Source organism: Miscanthus floridulus, chromosome 5 (assembly GCF_019320115.1).
Source record: "Miscanthus floridulus cultivar M001 chromosome 5, ASM1932011v1, whole genome shotgun sequence".
Lineage (NCBI taxonomy): Eukaryota > Viridiplantae > Streptophyta > Magnoliopsida > Poales > Poaceae > Miscanthus > Miscanthus floridulus.
The window spans coordinates 60,549,513-60,567,716 of record NC_089584.1 but is presented as its reverse complement, the minus strand read 5'-3'; the positions used below and the strand labels follow the sequence as shown (position 1 = coordinate 60,567,716).

The 18,204-nt window shown below is 43.6% G+C and overlaps 1 pseudogene; it reads right to left on the bottom strand.

Moving 5' to 3' along the window:
• Nucleotides 1-12,446: 12,446 nt before the first annotated feature.
• The window catches only part of LOC136454676 (1-aminocyclopropane-1-carboxylate oxidase homolog 6-like), a 44,723-nt pseudogene continuing 38,965 nt past the window's right edge, over nt 12,447-18,204 (bottom strand).

Genomic DNA, 18,204 nt, shown 5'->3' with positions numbered 1-18,204 from the left:
TTGCCTTGAGCCTTTTGTTTTTCTCTTTCTTCTTTTCAAGTCCAAGCACTTGATCATCACTATGGCATCACCATCGTCATGTCATGATCTTCATTTGCTTCACAACTTGGAATGTGTTACCTATATCATGATCACTTGATAAACTAGGTTAGCACTTAGGGTTCCATCAATTCACCAAAACCAAACTAGAGCTTTCAATTTCCCCCTTTTTTGATAATTGATGACAACCCTTTCACAAAGATACGAATTAAATTTAATTGAATCCATGTTGCTTGTCCAAGCATATTTATCATGTGTAAAAGGATATGGACAAGTTTCATGAACCCCAAATGGTAGTGATTGCTCCCCCTACATATGTGCTAAGAGTTTGGATTGTAGCTTGCACATATGTTTAGATAGGAAATATAGGAGACAATGTCTACCAAATGATGCTAAGATATAAAAGATGGACCTTTGAAGCGTGATACCAATCAGAGTGCACCATTATACCATCCTTAGCACCATGGTTAGCTTGATACCACTTGGAAACACTTGGAAATGAAATCACTAGATAAACTTATGCATGCTAGATTTTCATTTCATCATTCAAACCTATAACTAGCATACACCACACAAGCATGAATATTGAAATTTAAAACTTGTGCCATGCAAGTAAACATATGAAATGCACATTCAAATGCACCATACAAGTTCATGAGTTTGCTCCCCCTACTTGTGTGCTCAAAAAAAATTTAATTGATCCATTTCCTTTGTCTCTCTCCCCCTATGTCAAGTTCTCCCCCTATCACTTATATCTTTATTTCTTTCCCCCTTTGTTGTCTTTTCACCATCTTAGTACATTAATATCTTTGTTTTTCTCCCCATGTACTAATATCACTAATATATTTGTTTTTCTCCCCCTTTGTCATCAATGACCACAAATGTTTAAAAAGTAGATATCAATGTCAATCAATGGGGTGAGGATTATTTTTCCAAATTTGGTTCAATCTAGAATACTTGCCAAAGACATTTAACTCAGTTTGATCCAAGGACAAGCTTCTTCACACCTCCAAATAAGGGTTATCTTGTACCATATTGAGTTAAACACTTATAGCTCATTTTCTAGACTAAACACTAGGTTCACAAGCCCATGAACATGTCATATACTACCACTAGATCAAAATAAGCATAGAAGCAATAGTGGTACAATATAATCATCAAATTCATTTGATTTTTATGAATGAGCCTATTAAATGTGAAAATGTCTAGATGCACTAAACATGTCCTTAGCAAGGATGTATGCCATGCCAATCAACTTTTACCTTAGATTGCTCGAAGGAGAGGCATGTCATATAAGTGGGGGGTGCATCAACACATATTTGAGAAATCCAATATGTTCAACTCATTTCTTAGCTTGCAAAACTTTTTCTCATCCAATGGTTTGGTGAATATATTGGCAAGTTGATCTTTGGTGTCTACACTCTCAATGCAAATGTCCCCTTTTAGTTGGTGATCTCTTATGAAATGGTGGCGGACATCAATGTGCTTTGTTCTTGCATGTTGAACCAGATTGTTGGTCAACTTGATTGCACTCTCATTGTCACATAGCAATGGCACTTTCTTGAACTTGATTCCAAAGTCACTCAAAGTGGCCTTCATCCAAAGTACTTGTGCACAACAACTACCGGTGGATATGTATTCGGCTTCGGCGGTTGATAATGCAATACTATTTTGCTTCTTTGATGACTATGAAACAAGTGATCTTCCCAACAATTAACATGTGCCCGAGGTGCTCTTCCTTTCAACCTTGCATCTCGCATAATCCAAGTTAGAGTAACCAACTAGCTCAAACTTTGCTTCTTTGGGATACCACAAACCAACATTTTGTGTATGCTTCAAGTACCTCAATATTCTCTTAGTAGCCTTCAAATGACTTTCTCTTGGTGAGGCTTGAAATCTTGCACATATGCATACACTAAACATGACATCCGCCCTTGATGCGGTCACATAGAGTAGGCTTCCAATCATAGACCGATACAATTTTTGACCCACCATATTTCCACTTGCATCACTATCCAAGTTGCCATTGGTTCCCATTGATGTGCTAATGACCTTGCTATCACTCATGTCAAACTTCTTGATCATGTCCTTAATATACTTGCCTTGACTCACAAATGTACCATTCTTCAATTGCTTGATTTGAAGACCAAGGAAGTAACTTAACTCTCCAATCACGGATATCTCAAACTCATTAGCCATCATCTTTCCAAACTCATCACACAAGTCTTGATTTGTTGATCCAAATATGATGTCATCAACATAGATTTGCAACACAAATAAATCTTTTCCAATCTTCTTGATGAAAAGAGTGGTGTCAACCTTGCCCATCATGAACCCTTTAGAGAGTAGGAAGTCCCTTAATCTCTCGTACTATGCTCTAGGTGCTTGCTTCAAACCATACAATGCCTTCTTCAACTTGTACACATGGTCGGGCTTCTTGTCATCTTCAAAACCGAGAGGTTGCTTAATATATACTTCTTCATTTATGTAACCATTGAGAAATACGCTCTTGACATCCATTTGATAGAGCTTGATGTTGTGGGCACAAGCATAGGCTATCAAGATTCTAATTGCTTCCAATCTAGCAACCGGGGCATATGTTTCTACCAAAGTCAAGACCTTCAACTTATGTATAGCCTTGTGCTACTAATCTTGTTTTGTTCCTTACTACTATCCCATCTTGATCTTGCTTGTTTCTAAAGACCCATTTGGTTCCAATCACATTGTGTCCCTTTGGTCTCTCTACTAATTCTCATACTTGATTTCTTATAAAGTTATTCAATTCTTCATGCATAGCATTCACCCAATCAATATCCTTCAATGCTTCATCTATCTTCTTTGGTTCAATAGATGACACAAATGAGAAATGCTCACAAAATGATGCCAATCTTGATCTTGTTTGTACACCTCTAGAAATATCACCAATGATAGTGTCCAATGGATGATCCCTTGCAATATTGGTTGGTTGGAGCTAGAGACAATCACCAACCTCCGCTCGACGATCCTCGCTGCTCCAAGTCATCTAGGTGGCGGCAACCACCAAGAGTAATAAGCGAATCCCACAGCAAAACACGAACATCAAGTGCCTCTAGATGCAATCGCTCAAGCAATGCACTTGGATTCTCTCCCAATCTCACAAAGATGATGAATTAATAATGGAGATGAGTGGGAGGGCTTTGGCTAAGCTCACAAGGTAGCTATGTCAATGCAAATGGCTAAGTAGGTGAGCTTAAGCCGGCTATGGGGCTTAAATATAAGCCCCCATGAAATAGAGCCGTTGTTGTAACACCCTAGGTGTTAGCCTTGCATAACTTGACTTGCATAGCATGAGCATGATCATCAAGCATTCATATATAAGCATTTACACTTGAAACATTCGATTGAAACATATGCAACATTTCTTATTATTTCATGTTTTCATGTGTATATGCATATGCTCATGAGTGTAAACATGTAATTGATTAATATGAGTCACAAAAACATGTTAGCAACACTTAGGCTAACAAAAGGGAACATGGTTCATGAATGTCACCTTTCATGATCAAGCATTTAAGTAAGATTTCATGTGTTAACCTAGATAGCCCTATGAGGGACTAATACATGAAATGATTGTGTGACCTTGCAATTACCTTAAACATGTTTAGAGTATCATTATGAACAACTTTGATATTCATGGTTAGGGTTAAATAGGTCATTAAGCCCTAGTTTGAATGTAGACCATCTTTTGAATGTGACATGTTTGACCAAGTTTGAACTATGTGTTAGAGACCTTGCATGGAGGTGGTCACTAAAGCAAAGTTGTAGTATTTGATATAGGGAACAACTTTTATTTTTGGGTCATTGACTGAATTAGCTCTTAACATGCTTGAATTTGGCTCACAAAAATCAGCAAAACAACAATTTCAACACTTAACATTTTTTCTAAGTCATTTGGAAATGACAAGCTGACAAGCCGACTTTGGGGCTGATGTAACTCGATTTTGGTTGCGAATTAGAGCATGATTCCTTAAGAACAAATGGAGCTAGTACATAGGTCTACAAAAGTCATTTAGGTCATTTGCACTATGGAGCTACGGTTTAGCGGTTAAATCACTGTCAAAACTCGCTGTCAGGCATCGCATTGCTTAACTGATGGACTGAATGACACCGGGTTCAGTGGCCAACACCGGCAGGCTTTGCGGGCCGCGTGGTGGCCAGCGACGGCCACGCGTCACCAGTGCCCTGCCCAGCGCGTCCAAGGCGGGCCAACGCGCACTACATCACCGCCAGCACCCGCCCGCACTCAGCCGTGCACGCCATTTGCTTTGCCTCGGCTTCCTTTCTCGCCCGCAGCAGCAGCCGCCTCAGCACCAAGCACCGTCGTCGCCATTGCCGATGCCAGCTCGCCCTCGCCGCTTCTCCACTACCGTAGCTGCTCCACCAGCACCCCCGTGACTCGCCGCATCCACCTGTGCTCGCTGACCACACTCGGTAAGCCCCAGCACCGCGCGCGAGCTCACTAGAGCATCACCGCCACGCCCATCACCGTGGCTAGAGCACCTCCCTCCACCGTTGGTCATGCCATCTTGTGCGTTGGGTTCGCCTAAGTCCGTAGAAGCTCATCCGTGCTTTAGATTGCTTCACCGTGGTCTTCACCGGCGTAGCGCCGCTGTCCCGCTCATCCAAGCCACCATGGTCACCGCTGTCGTCGCTAGCGCCGATGAGAGGCCCAACCAAGTAGTTCAATCGATGCGCTAGATCACAAGGGTCATGTCGTGTTGATGTCACTACCGGCGAACTCACCGGTGATGAGCTCTGGCCGTGCAAGCATCGCGCAGCGCTACTGCTTTGTTCCGTGTCACTGACATGTGGGGTCCTCTATCAGGCGGGTCCCACCGGTCGGCGGCAGTAGAGATTAGGCTAGTTCATTTGATTCAAGATTTCATGCTGTTTTGTAATATTTATATCTCCAGTTGTATAGCTTCAAAAATTGTGAAATAAATTTGGTAGTGTTCCTTAGGAAGTGTAGTATTTAGGAAAAATATAATCTTGACACTTGCAGTAGAATTTTTGGAAGATTTAAATTGAAACTTGAAATGTGTTCTTGAATGCATGCAAACTTGTTTATTTTATATCTAGAGTTTCAGTGCTCCAAAAATTATGAAATTTTTGTGGTAAGCTATTCTTGACATGTATGAGCTCTGGTAAAATTTTGAGTATCAGTGCATGTGTAGATTTGTAGTTATAGATTTTTCTTTTATAAATAGGTGATCATTGTATGAATTTTTATAAATTAATTATGAATCTAATATTCATGAAATTTGTTGGAGGTTATCCTAGTACCATATGGATGATAAGAGAAATAGGAAATCTATTGCTTGACACTTTTCACTAGGGTTTTCTATTTTTGCTATTGTAAGCCTTTCTGTCTTGTCATTTGTATATAGAATGTTCTACTTGGTAAAATGGCATGAACCTTTTACAGTAGTCTTTTGGTAGCATTAGAAAGGCACTGTAAATTTTTGAGAATTTATGATGTATATTTAGTATATGTTTATTATTTAACCTAAGTATCTAAATAAAATGATAAATGCATTTAAATAAATATTTTGGGTTTCACATTATGTTTTCTTGAGTGTATTAGGTATGCTTGCACTGTTGGTAGACTTTGTGTTGTAAAAATGTGAATACTTATATGAAGTAGAAGTATTGTTGCTTTATAATTCGATTTGAGCGGATTTAGTACATATTCTATAGTTTGATGTGTTGCATGGTAAAAATGGTGTTTGCTATAAAAATGGTTAATAACAAAGTTGTATAAAACTTCTCCATATATCTTGTGTTAAAATTTCAGAGCAATAGGCTAAAGAGTTTGGGAGTTATGGTTGTTCAAAGTTAGTATTTCCGCTTAATCTCTGGAATTTCTGGACAGCACTGAGTTTCTTGTCTATTTTGGTTAAGATAAATTGTGAATTAGCTCTTGGTGATTAAATAAGAGTTGTAGGCAATTTTATAATCTTTCCAAAAAGTCCAAGATCACCATATTTGGATAAGTAGAACTGCAGTTATGAGTAAAATAAGTAGCTGCTGTTTTGTAGTGTGGTACATGAACGGCTGAAGTGTTTGATTGAATCATTAAGAAGAGATATGCACCTACTCAGTAAAAACACGATACACTTGTTATTACTTCAGCACCATGATGTTAAGAATATGTACTACAATGCATTCATCATGTATCATCATATTATAATTATCAACATATATGCATTCGCCATATCTTATGCCATATTCATGCATCTAGGATCGGAGGAAGAAATAACGTTGCTAGAGTTCGATGAAGTAGAGGAAGGAGACCAGCAGGAGAATCCTCAAGCTGCAGCTCCTGAAGGCGAGGAGCAAAACCCTGAAGAGCTTCCGGAGTGCCCAGATCACCGCCCCACGTCCTTTCTGAAAGGCAAGCCCCGGACATTCTAAGTCTCCCAATATTTTACAAATGATTACTCAAGTTCTTATGATTGATGCATTAGGTTATAAGAGTTGATTGGAACCACTTGATGCATATGAATTCCTTATATAGAAATACTACCTTTAACCCGGTATAGGTCCAGGATCGAGTATATGCCTAGCCATGCTTGGACCGGTAGAAGTCGGGTGATTTCCTGTCACCTATGAGTGATAGGTGGATACCAGAGCACGGTTGGCTATATTTGCTATCGTGGAAAAGAACCATAGGGCAAAAGTAAATCAAAGCCGGGCGGAGTCTATGGGTAGGTTGACTCATGTGATCCCGTCCGTGCTGATTAAGAACCATACCGTTGTTGGCGCTTCTGACAAGACTGAACGCATGCCTATCATTTAGCTGTCCGGATAAATCGTTCCGACCGCGAAGCCAAGGAGCTCAATTTAGGCCGGGCCTCGTTCTGTTGTGCGCTCCTTGTGGGGAGCCAGATGTGAGCCCAAGGGCAGGGTAGTCCTGAACGTCCTGGCAACTGGTTGTCCCCGATTGTGCGACGCGGTACGAACCCGTGAAATGTGTACCTGAGTTGTACCAAAGGTGACCTAAGGCTGCCTTCGCGCGGCATGCCTGAGTTTGTGTTAGGAATAAATTCCCAGCTGGTTGAAATCGATTCGAATCGCCGTCTCTCCCGGATAGTGAGAAACTTGGCTAGTCCCAACATCGTAGTAACTGTGTTATGGAACATGATGGTTCGAATGAATATGGAATTACAATACCTGCTATGGTTAATATTGTATGCTTTTAAATTGATATACCACGTGTTTGGCACATGATAGTTGCTAATCTAGAGATGGATAGTTATAATTAAATTGATAAAGGAATCATAATTGTATAACTGAGTCAATCGCTTTTATGTAAAATGTTGTCAAGCTATCTCCACTTATACAGCCTTGCATAGTCCTTGGAGTAGAATTATTTCTGGTTTATGACGGGTAAGTCTAGCTGAGTACCTTCTCGTACTCAGGGTTTTATTTCCCATTGTTGCAGATGGCACTGTGTATCATGGTTATTGCAAGAGTTGCTTCTATCCCGCTGTGGATGAGGAGTAAGCCTTGGGCCGGCTTCTTTATTAATCCCTCTATTTGCTTTTGTGGACTGTGATCCTATTTTGGCACTGTATTAAACTATGTTGGAAACTTTACTTTCAAACTTAATTTGCTTCCGCTTTGATTATCAAACTTGGTTTGTAATAACTTGGTTCGTACTCTGATGATGAAAATGTATCTGTGAACTTTATGTAATATGTGACATGTATGTTGAATCATGTATGATCTTGGTTGTTGTAAATCGTTTATCGAGACCCGTCGTGGTACTCGACGGACTACCGGGTTTATATGGGTTCAACTATGACAGTGCGACCGCTTGTGGGCTATCATTGTACTTGTACTCTTATAAATTAGTTGGTTCTGCGACAGCTGTACCCCTTCACTAGGTACAACACGGGGTGATCGGATGCTCCGGTCATATCGACCGGACGCTGGACCTTAGCGTCCGGTCACGCGATGCGTGCCACGTGTCCCCTCTCTTCAAATGTTGATCGCCCGATCTCAACGGTCAAGAGACGACCGGACGTAACAGCTCAAAGTGACCAGACGCTGAACCCTAGCGTTCGGTCATTTCCAGTAAGCATCCAGAGACGACTTCTCATGACTGGACGTGTCCGGTCAGTCACCCTCAACACTGTGTGTTGCCACATCAACAGGATCGGACACAGCCTTCCAGCGTCTGGTCAGTTTGTGACACAGCGTCCGGTCAGAGACCGACACTGCGCGCCCTCTGTTACCACTGACCGGACATGCCGGTCCAACCGAGACCAGCGTTCGGTCACTTACAGTGACCTTTGTCTTTTCTGTCTAGGGTGCCGGTGGCACCGTCGAACTGTCCACACTCTACGGGCGGACACTCTGCCAGTGAAGTTTCTAACCCTTGCTCAAATGTGCCAACCACCGAGTATATCACCTTGTGCATATGTGTTAGCATACTTTCACAAATATTTTCAAGGGTGTTTGCACTCCACTAGATCCTAAATGCATATGTAATGAGTTAGAGCATCTAGTGGCACTTTGATAACCGTATTTCGATACGAGTTTCACCCCTCTTAATAGTACAGCTATCGAACCTAAATGTGATCACACTCTCTAAGTGTCTTGATCACCAAAACAAAACAGCTCCTACTATTTATACCTTTGCCTTGAGCCTTTTGTTTTTCTCTTTCTTCTTTTCAAGTCCAAGCACTTGATCATCACCATGGCATCACCATCGTCATGTCATGATCTTCATTTGCTTCACAACTTGGAATGTGCTACCTATATCATGATCACTTGATAAACTATGTTATCACTTAGGGTTCCATTAATTCACCAAAACCAAACTAAAGCTTTCAGCGATACGGAGTCCAATTCCAAAACATATTGGGTTGTGTATGATCTATGTTTAACCAAAGAGTCCATACCCCTACGCAAAAAAATTCCATACCTAATACAAATACTATATATATAATAAATTTGTTTTTTCCTTTTTCTATTTCGTCATCTGTTCGACCTTTTTTCATTTTTTAAACTATCTCCGATCAGTTACCTCCGTCTTTCATTTTCGTATCCGTTCCACTTGTTTTCCTGATTTTCTCTTTTTTGTTTTTTATTCTCCTTTTTCTTTTTTTTCCTTTTTTGGACTATCAAGGCCGTTCATGCCCTTTCCCTTATTATTTTGCATGTCATTTTTGTTTTCCTAATTGTCTCATGAATTTTCTTATAAACATAAAAATAAATAATAAACACAATATTATGGGTCTTTGGATCCTTGGTCCTTCCCTAATCCTTAATAATCAAATATTTCTACTACTAAATTATTGATGTAATTTGATTAAGAATCAAAATTATTCTTATTATAGCCTAGATCAGATAATGGTCTAATTAATTAAATCATGAACATAAAGCTTGGGCAACTTATTGTCCAATCTAACCGAGAAGCGGCAGCGGGGTTGCGCCTCCGGCAGATGTGGCGCCGTAGGAGGCGGTGACGGCCAGGCGACGAGGCGGCCGCGACGACCTATTGGGGTGGGGAGGTGAGCAGAGAAGGTGCAGGGGTGGGGAGGAGGTGGTGGATGACGCTGAGGTAGCTGCCGCCGACGGCAGCGACGGCGAAGCGGACGCGACCAGTAGGGAGCGAGGCGGGCTTCCTGCAGTGATTCTACTTTTCCACTGAACGTTTCCGCTCTTTCATGGATAATTTAGTATGTTTATATATTTCTACTGATTTTGCACGACATAAGGAATTTACTAATTTGGCTAGCATTATTCTAAATTGCACTTTTATAAACGGTTAATGTTCTAATGTAATTATTGCTTCATTATCGATGGATTAAATGCAAAATACACATATTAGTAACTAAACAGAGAGATACAAGTTTTGATTTCCTCCCGTTGCAATGTACGGGCATGTTTGCTGGTATTACTAAAGTCATATTCTGTCACGTTTACATTACCGCCTGGTCATGGATTATTTTAAGATTAGAAATAGAAAAAAAATGAAATCACCGTGTAGGCATGGTCCCCAGTCACCACTTTAGATTTTTTTTTTTGCACCGGTGAACAAAGGACATCAGCTCCACTAGACCGTGCCACTCATTCATATAGTTTTGTAAATTTCTTTAATGTTTTATAGATCCACTAAATATTATCCTATTTTTATATTTAAATAAATTGTTGATATATATACTAATTGACATATCGAGAATTCAATGTATATTTCCATTGCATTTGAAATAGTTTTCATAAACATGTCATGTCGCATGGCATATTTGCTGGTATAATAAAATTAGATCTTCCCTTCTTTTAATTTATAAAATTGAAGCATTGTAACTTGTAAGTATGTAACTCATCTCATCCCCTTCTTTTAATTTATAAAATTGAAGCATTATGGGAATCTCCTCCATAGTTTTTGCCTTAAAAAAATACAATGAAAAACTCTACTTGATTTTTCGCCAACACTAGAACTGCTCTTAGGGCAAGTCCAACAGTTTGGCAATTGGTTTTGGCATTCTTGTTTTTTGCCAAAAACCTCAAATTCTCCTATCCAACAGTTTGGCAATTAGGCTTGGCATTTTTATCAACTTGGCAAACACCGGTTGTTTCCGCGCATATATGCGCGCGATCGGTCCGCTTGGCAATCGATAGCGCGCGATCTTTCCCTTCCCGCGCCGCCGGCTTTGTTTCCCGCGAAACCCCAGGACTCTGATCGAGGGAATATCTCACGCCGCCAGCCCTTCACGCGGAACCCGAAGACCTTCACACGAAACCCAAGGACGCAAGGCGATCTCGACTTCTTCTTGATCACACCCCGTGAGGTTCCATCTTCATCAACGTCCCAAAGGGTTGAGGTACTCCATGATCCACTCATTCAATTGTTTGTATACGATTTCCATCGTTGCTAGCTAGGGTTCTGTGGGGAGGGGATGGGCTGATGTGCTACGGTTCCCAAATAGTAGCGTTTGTCGTAGAATTGAACAAAGTTTTTTTTTTGTAGCTGAGCGAAATTGTTTGTAACAGATGTCTACGTATGGTCCTTTGATCTGTATTTTTTTTAGTCAGTGTGAATATATATATTGTCTTTGATCTTCTATTTGTCTTAATTTGAGACACAACATTTGTCATTCTCTTTTTTTTAGATTCGGTCATATGGAAGATCTTGGATTGTATGCGGGCATTGATGGTGTAGTTCACCTCTGGAGCTATACCCTCCGCCAGGTTTGCAAATAATGGAGACCGGTGAAGGACATTGATATCATTATGAGAACCAGGCATCCAAAAAATGCATGCCATATCCAAAGGTCGTGAGACGCAACAGCTTCTAAAATGACAGTTGGCTTGTTCACATGCCCCTTGTACTGACCCTGTGATTCAACTGGACAATTCTTCCATGTCCAATGCATACAATCAATGGACCCTAACATTCTAGGGAAACCTCTTTTCTCATTGAGTGCCAGTAAGCGTGCAGTGTCAGCCTCATTGGGATGTCTCAGGTATTCCTCTTCAAATATTTCTACAACTGCAGCAACGAACCTACGTAGGCTCTCAAGTGCGGTGCTTTTGCCAATGCGAACATACTCATCTGTGGCATCAACAGGAACCCCATATGTGAGCATACGAAGAGCGGTAGTGACTTTTTGGAAGCAACTCAATCCAAGTACACCTGCGGCATTTCTTTTTTGCACAAAATAATCATCGTATGCTTCAACAGCATTCATTATGCGTAGGAAAAGGTTCCTACTCATTCTGAATCTGAAGAAAAGAAACAAAAGTTCAACAACTCGTATAATAGTTAAACAAATACTATGAACCAATTTGAGGTGAAAGAACAACTACCTCCGACGGAATAAATCTGGACCATACGTCGGATTTCCCGCCAAATAATCTTGAAACATCCTCCGATGGCCGCCTTCTCTATCCCGATGAATAACAACATGGCCAGGGACCGAACCACCACGTCTTCGTTTTCTATTCGAAAACATGCGCACAATTCGAGCAGCTGTGAAGATGAAGGAATCATCGTCGTCTGAAGACTCGTCATCCAATTGTCTTCGTGCACGTGATTTGAAAGCCCTCATGATCGACGTATGTACACCTGCAAATGACATATGTGTAGCTGAGAACATCAATATAACAAAAATTATCGGAGACGCAGCTTATTGATATGATATAATACGCAAGAACAATCCTATTTATTGATATCATATTTAGCCTCGCAAGTTGTTTATACAAAAGAGAAGGAAAGCATAAATTCCTTTTAGCCTCTCTCAAGGTGAACAATCCTGTTCATACGACGAATTGACATGATACAGGAATGGGAGATCGGCAGTGGACGAACCTTGGAGATCGATGACGACCTGCAGTCCATGGCGGCAGGAATGACTCTACGGCGACGTGGAAGCCCTCGTTGGTTCCCAGGGCAGCAGCGTCTCGGACAGGAGGAAACGGCGGTGACCTGACTCCGTCGCGGACTGGCGGCGCACGACGAAGAAAATGCCGCGACGAAGAAACACGCGCGACCAAAAGCGCGGGACCAGATACGGCGTGGGAAAAAAAATTGCGGCAAATATAGCTGGGTCCACAATTTTGGGTTTTGCCAAGTCAATTTTGCCAAACACTTGGAGATGGCCTTTTTTCCCCTTGCCATATCGCTTTGGGAGTTGGCAAACTACAACAAATGGCAAACAAAAATTGCCAAACTGTTGGAGTTGCTCTTACATGCTGTACATTTGGTGCCAAAAACATGGACGCGGACGGTTAAGCAGAGAGCATCTATGACGTGACATGGCAAAATGTGGATTAGAATAGGCGAATACTGTAGCAATCTGAATCTGGGACAAAGAAGGACAAATACTTATACAGTACATGGCAGGACAGCTCCTCTGGGGCTCATCTCGTGTCTACGTTCCTTCGTAGTCTGATGGGTTACTAACAAGTCAATGAGCTATATATTTATTGGAACTAGCAGGCGAATAGGCGATATGAATATGGCATGCTTGAGCGATATAGTAGTAAGCACTGTACTGGAGTAGAACTATATTATATCAAAATTTGCCCCCAATAACTAGAAAGTAATATAATTAGCCGACAGGAGGGATGCAGGTAGCCAGGTATCCGTGCTAGACTGTCCCGACAGTTATTATTAAAATTAGGACCTGTTTAGAATGGAGTTTTTTCAAAGGAATTTGAAAGGATTGCTTCTGTTGACGCCACCAATGAAGCTTCCAGTTTCAGAGGAAAGTTTCAGTTTCCTCCACAAAACACAGGAATGAAAACATCCATCGAGGGCCAAAGTTTTTTGCTGATGGCCGAGCTGAGGCAAGCAAACTAGAGAGTGCGCTCACAGAGCCACAGAGGTGACGTGTTGCCGCGATAATCCGGATGAGCACATAATCAGACCACACCTTTGTCGGCGTCGTCATGTCGGGGCGCTCGGCTCTCGCCGATGGCCTTCTGAGAGCAATCCGGCGGCCTGAACTCCAAGCTCACGCGAGTAGCCCTCTGGAGCAGCAACCGTGGTCTCGATAGCTAAGCTAGCTCACCCTCCATAGCTTTAGCCGAGGTGAGAGAAAAGGAGTAACGCGAGAGAGCCAGAGGTATAAGACGGAGAGTGACTGGATGAGAACAGTGAAGAGATGTGTACAGTGCACGCCAATAAAAATAAAAGAAAAAATACTAGAGAATGGAAGCGGTGCACATGACATCATGTGGAAAGGGGGTTTAATAACCAATCTATTGTTATGAAATAATATGCTTTTAACATTTGAATGTTCTCTTGTACCTGTGATGTGTGATATGAATTCATACATTCCAAACACCCCTTTTCTTTTATTCCTGTTTTTTCCAATCCTCTGTTTCACTACAACACTCTCTTCCTATTCCTGTATTTTTTCCCTTTCCTCTGTTTCCTATTTCTCTGTTTCAAATAAGCCCTTACCTTGAATTTATCAAGTGATAGCCTTGCATGACCCATCTGTTTTCTGTATCCAAACCTCTGGCAAGGTTAAACACCGGTAACGTGCAGGCCTTTCTTGTGTCACCAGCTACGGTCAGAGGGCCGAACAAGTCAAAGTCGACACACTTGCCAGGATTGAAGAAGAGGGCAATGGAGACCCTAGCCTCTTGTGTGGACTTGATGACCACCCTGTGCTCCACGCTTTTGTAGTCATCATTCGAAACCACCCGTAGATTATGTAGCATAAAAATTAGCTAGAGACATGTTAATCACTACTACAAGAAATTTAACCGCTCGCCTCGGTGCAAAAGTCACGGTTAATCGTGGCCTTAACTGAGACGGTTGGCCACCCGCCTCCGTTAATCAAATAAAAAACAAAAAAATATAAAAAAGCCCGTGGACAAGCCCAGCGAGCCCATCCACGGGCCCGCCGAGCCCGTCCACACGCTGTCGCCGTCGTCGCTCGCTAGATCCACCGCTAGGGAGCTGATGCCGGAGTTGGAGCGCCGCCGTGGGGAGGAGAAGGAGCGCCGCCACAGGGAGGCCCAAGCCACCGCCGGAGTTGACATAGAGGTAGAGGGGAGGAGTTCCACCGTGGGGAGGAGAAGAAGCGTTGCCGCCGGGGTTGACGTAGAGGTGGAGGGGAGGAGCACCACTGTGGGAAGGAGAAGGAGCACCACCACGGGGAGGCCCACGCCGCCGCCGGAGTTGACGTGGAGGTGGAGGGGAGGAGCACCACTGTGGGGAGGCCGGATTCGGCCTCCACGCCGGCACTGGAGTTGAAGGGGGAGGGGAAGCGGCCCACCACCTACATCCGGCCGCCCACCACCGCAACCGCCGCATCTGGAGGTGGAGGGCGTGGGGGAGCGGTGGGCAACCATGGTCGGCGGCGATAGCGACATACATGTCCTTGGCGTTGTAGGCCATGCGCGAGCGGCGGACAACAACCTTGACGAGGCCAGCACGAGGCCAGCAACAAGGCCTGCCATGAGGGGGGAGGCCGCCCCGAACGTGTTGGCGGGGGACACGGAGAGGAGTAGTAGCTAGGAGATGGGGACGGGCAGCCAGAGCGCCTTGAGGAGGAGGCGCGGCACCGGGAGGAAGAGGACGTGCAGGTGGAGGGGCCGTGTCGAGGGAGAGGGAAGGGGTGCGGACATGCGGTCGAGTGGGAGAGAGGGATCGAGGAGACTACACTGCGGCCATGGGTGGAGCCACGTGAGGGCCATAGGGGGCTACAGCCCCCGCTTGATCAAGGAAGTTTTCTAAAGGGCGAAACGTGAGCAGCTGTGACGTAGGTTATTAAGTGCAATACGTTTAAGTGAATTCTTCGTCTGGTGCTATCCCAGCACCTGAAATGTCCCTGTGTGGTTTTGGTAATTGAGTGACGACCTAGGTGGACTAATTGTGTTTATGTGAGATACACAGGTGATTAGTCCATAGGTACATATGTGTGAGCAACATATGCCATGAAGGTGAAAATGTCTTGGAGATGTTGCAAAGCTCACACATGTGATGATGAAGGAACTCATTGCACATGAGACATGACATTGAGTCATGTGATCAAGGTGGAGAAGATCAAGACAAGACTTGGCTTGATGGACCAGTTGCAAGCGTGAAGGGCAAGTCGGAGACTTTAGAGCAATGGACCGCATGGCGGTGAAGCTTGAGCAAGACTAGGCGCCGATGGACGAAGGCAACGGTGAAAAGCAAGTAAAGTCAAGATCGATGAACCAATATGATCATGTGATGATATGAAGTTGATCATATCATTGTTGATCGTATTGATGCATGTGTTGCATCGACATTGGAGGAGATGGAATGGAATGCGCAAGGCAAAGGTATAACCTAGGGCATTTCATTTCACCAGTCATAGGTGTGTAGAGAAGTTTATGACCGGGTTTAGGATAGATGGTCGTAGTATCAAGAGGGGCAAACTTGTTTGCATATCAGTCATCTAGTGCCACTCGAGTGATCTAACTTTGCATCATCGCTAGAATCGAGTGGCGTGGCCAGTTGAGTGGCTAACACCCTTGAAAATGTTTGTGAAAATATGCTAACACATGTGCACAAGGTGATATACTTGGTGGTTGGCACATTTGAGCAAAGGTGAAGAAGATAGAGTTGAAAACGAGTTAGTCGCGCTAGTTACAGAGTAACCGGATACGTCCGGTATTTGGCGACGTACTCAACGACCGGACGCATCCGGTGTGAATCAGCAAAATCGGTGTTCGGTGGAACAGTTGATCGGACGCTGGCAGCGTCCGGTCTGGCGTGATTGGACGCGTCGGTCGTCCGTGGGTGCTTACTATACTCGACCGGACACTGAGGCTCAATGTCTGGTCAGCTTCTAACAGATGCATCCGATCAGCCCTGGAGGCTTACTGGACTCGACCGAACACAGCGGCTGTGCGTCCGGTCGTTTCAGTGCTGAGCGTCCGGTCGTCTTGTCAGAGAGCTGTTGGAGGCAACAGTGGGACACATGGTTGTCTGGCAGCTACCGAACACGTCCGGTATAGCGACCAGACACGTCCAGTATTCACGATCAGTGCGTCCGGTGCAGCGTTTGGTGCTATCTCCGGTCGACCCAAAAAACGCCCAGTGAAGGGGTAACGGCTAGTTTAGCCCATGGGGCTATAAATAGAAGCCGTGGTCAGCCTTTGGCCATGAGCTTGGATAAGCTAAGCACACTAGAGCCTTGGTGGCTTGTGTGGTAGTGCTTGGGAGCCCTCCATCTCACACATACTTGATAGTGATCATCCGATTGTGTGAGTGAGCGATTCTAGTGCGATTGCATCGTGGGGTTGCATCGAGTGACACTAGGTGATCGAGTTGCAAGCCGGTGGTGCTTGTTACTATTGGAGGTTGCCACCTCCTAGACGGCTTGGTGGTGGTCTCCGTCGAAGCCCTCAAGAAGCTTGTGCGGCGCTCCAGAGAAGTGCTTTGTGAGGGGCATTGTGCTCGCCCCGCGGGAGCCGCGAAGAGCAACTTTAGTAAAGCGTGTAATTGAGCTACCCTCACTTCCGGGGTAGGTTCTTGCGGTGCCCGACGTGCGGGCTTTGTGGGTGATGCCAATTAGCCGCTGAACCACCAAGTAGCGGTCAACACAACGGCGACTAGTGTGTTGGCAAACACGTAAACCTTGGGAGAAACATCACCGTGTCAACCTTGTTCTTCCCATTGCTTTGCATCCTCGTTATACAAGCTTGTATTTACTTTCATATACATTGTGCTTGTATAGTTGCTCTTATAATTAGTTAGCTTGTGTAGCTTACTAGTTACCTTCTTGCTTGTGTAGCATAGAAGTAACTCCCTTACGTGGCTAATTTGGTTTGTGTAACCTTGTTAGTCACATTACTTAGTTTGTGTAGCTAAGTAATTGCGCTCTCTAATTTGGCATTGGTTGCCTTGTTATTGAGCATTGCTAGTGAGCTTAGTTAGCTTTGTGCTTTTGCTTACTAGTTTGTATAGGAGCTCACTTGTTGCTTAAAGTACTAGTGGCATAGGTTTGTGTGACCTTGCTCCTAGAATTGGGTAGGTGAGCTCTAGCTAGCCCGGCACCTTTGTTGCTTAATTAGTATCTTTAGAAGGTGCTAGAGAACATAGATAGAGGGGTGTAGTCTTGGCTAGACCGATAGTTCTAATTCCGCACTTGTTTCGGTTAGCCGACGCGATTAATTTTAGAAAGAACTATTCACCCCCCCTCTAGTCCGCCATCTCGACCTTACAAGTGGTATCAGAGCTCGGTCTCTCATTTGTGGTCTTCACCGACCCGAGAGGATGGCGAACTTTGGGCTAGAAGTTGTTTGTGACACACACATTTTTGATGGCACACACTATGCACGGTGGAAACGTCATATGCTTGATCATTTCCGTGAATTGGGTCCCAAGGCATGGTGGATCATTGTTGTTGGTTTTTCTCGTGATGCCTTGGATAAGGATAACCTCGCCCAAGCGCAAGAGGATTGCTTACAACTTGATCATCGTGCTCTTTATTATCTAACGTGTGCTATACATGATGATATTTTTAGACGTGTGTGGGACTTAGAGAGTGCTCATGATATGTGGCTAGCACTCCAAGCCTTTTATGGTGACTCCTCCACATGGGATGATGGTAAATTCAAGAAGGAGGATGAACCAAAGAAGGAGGCACATGAGTGTGTTGAGCATAACCACAATTTGGTGATTGT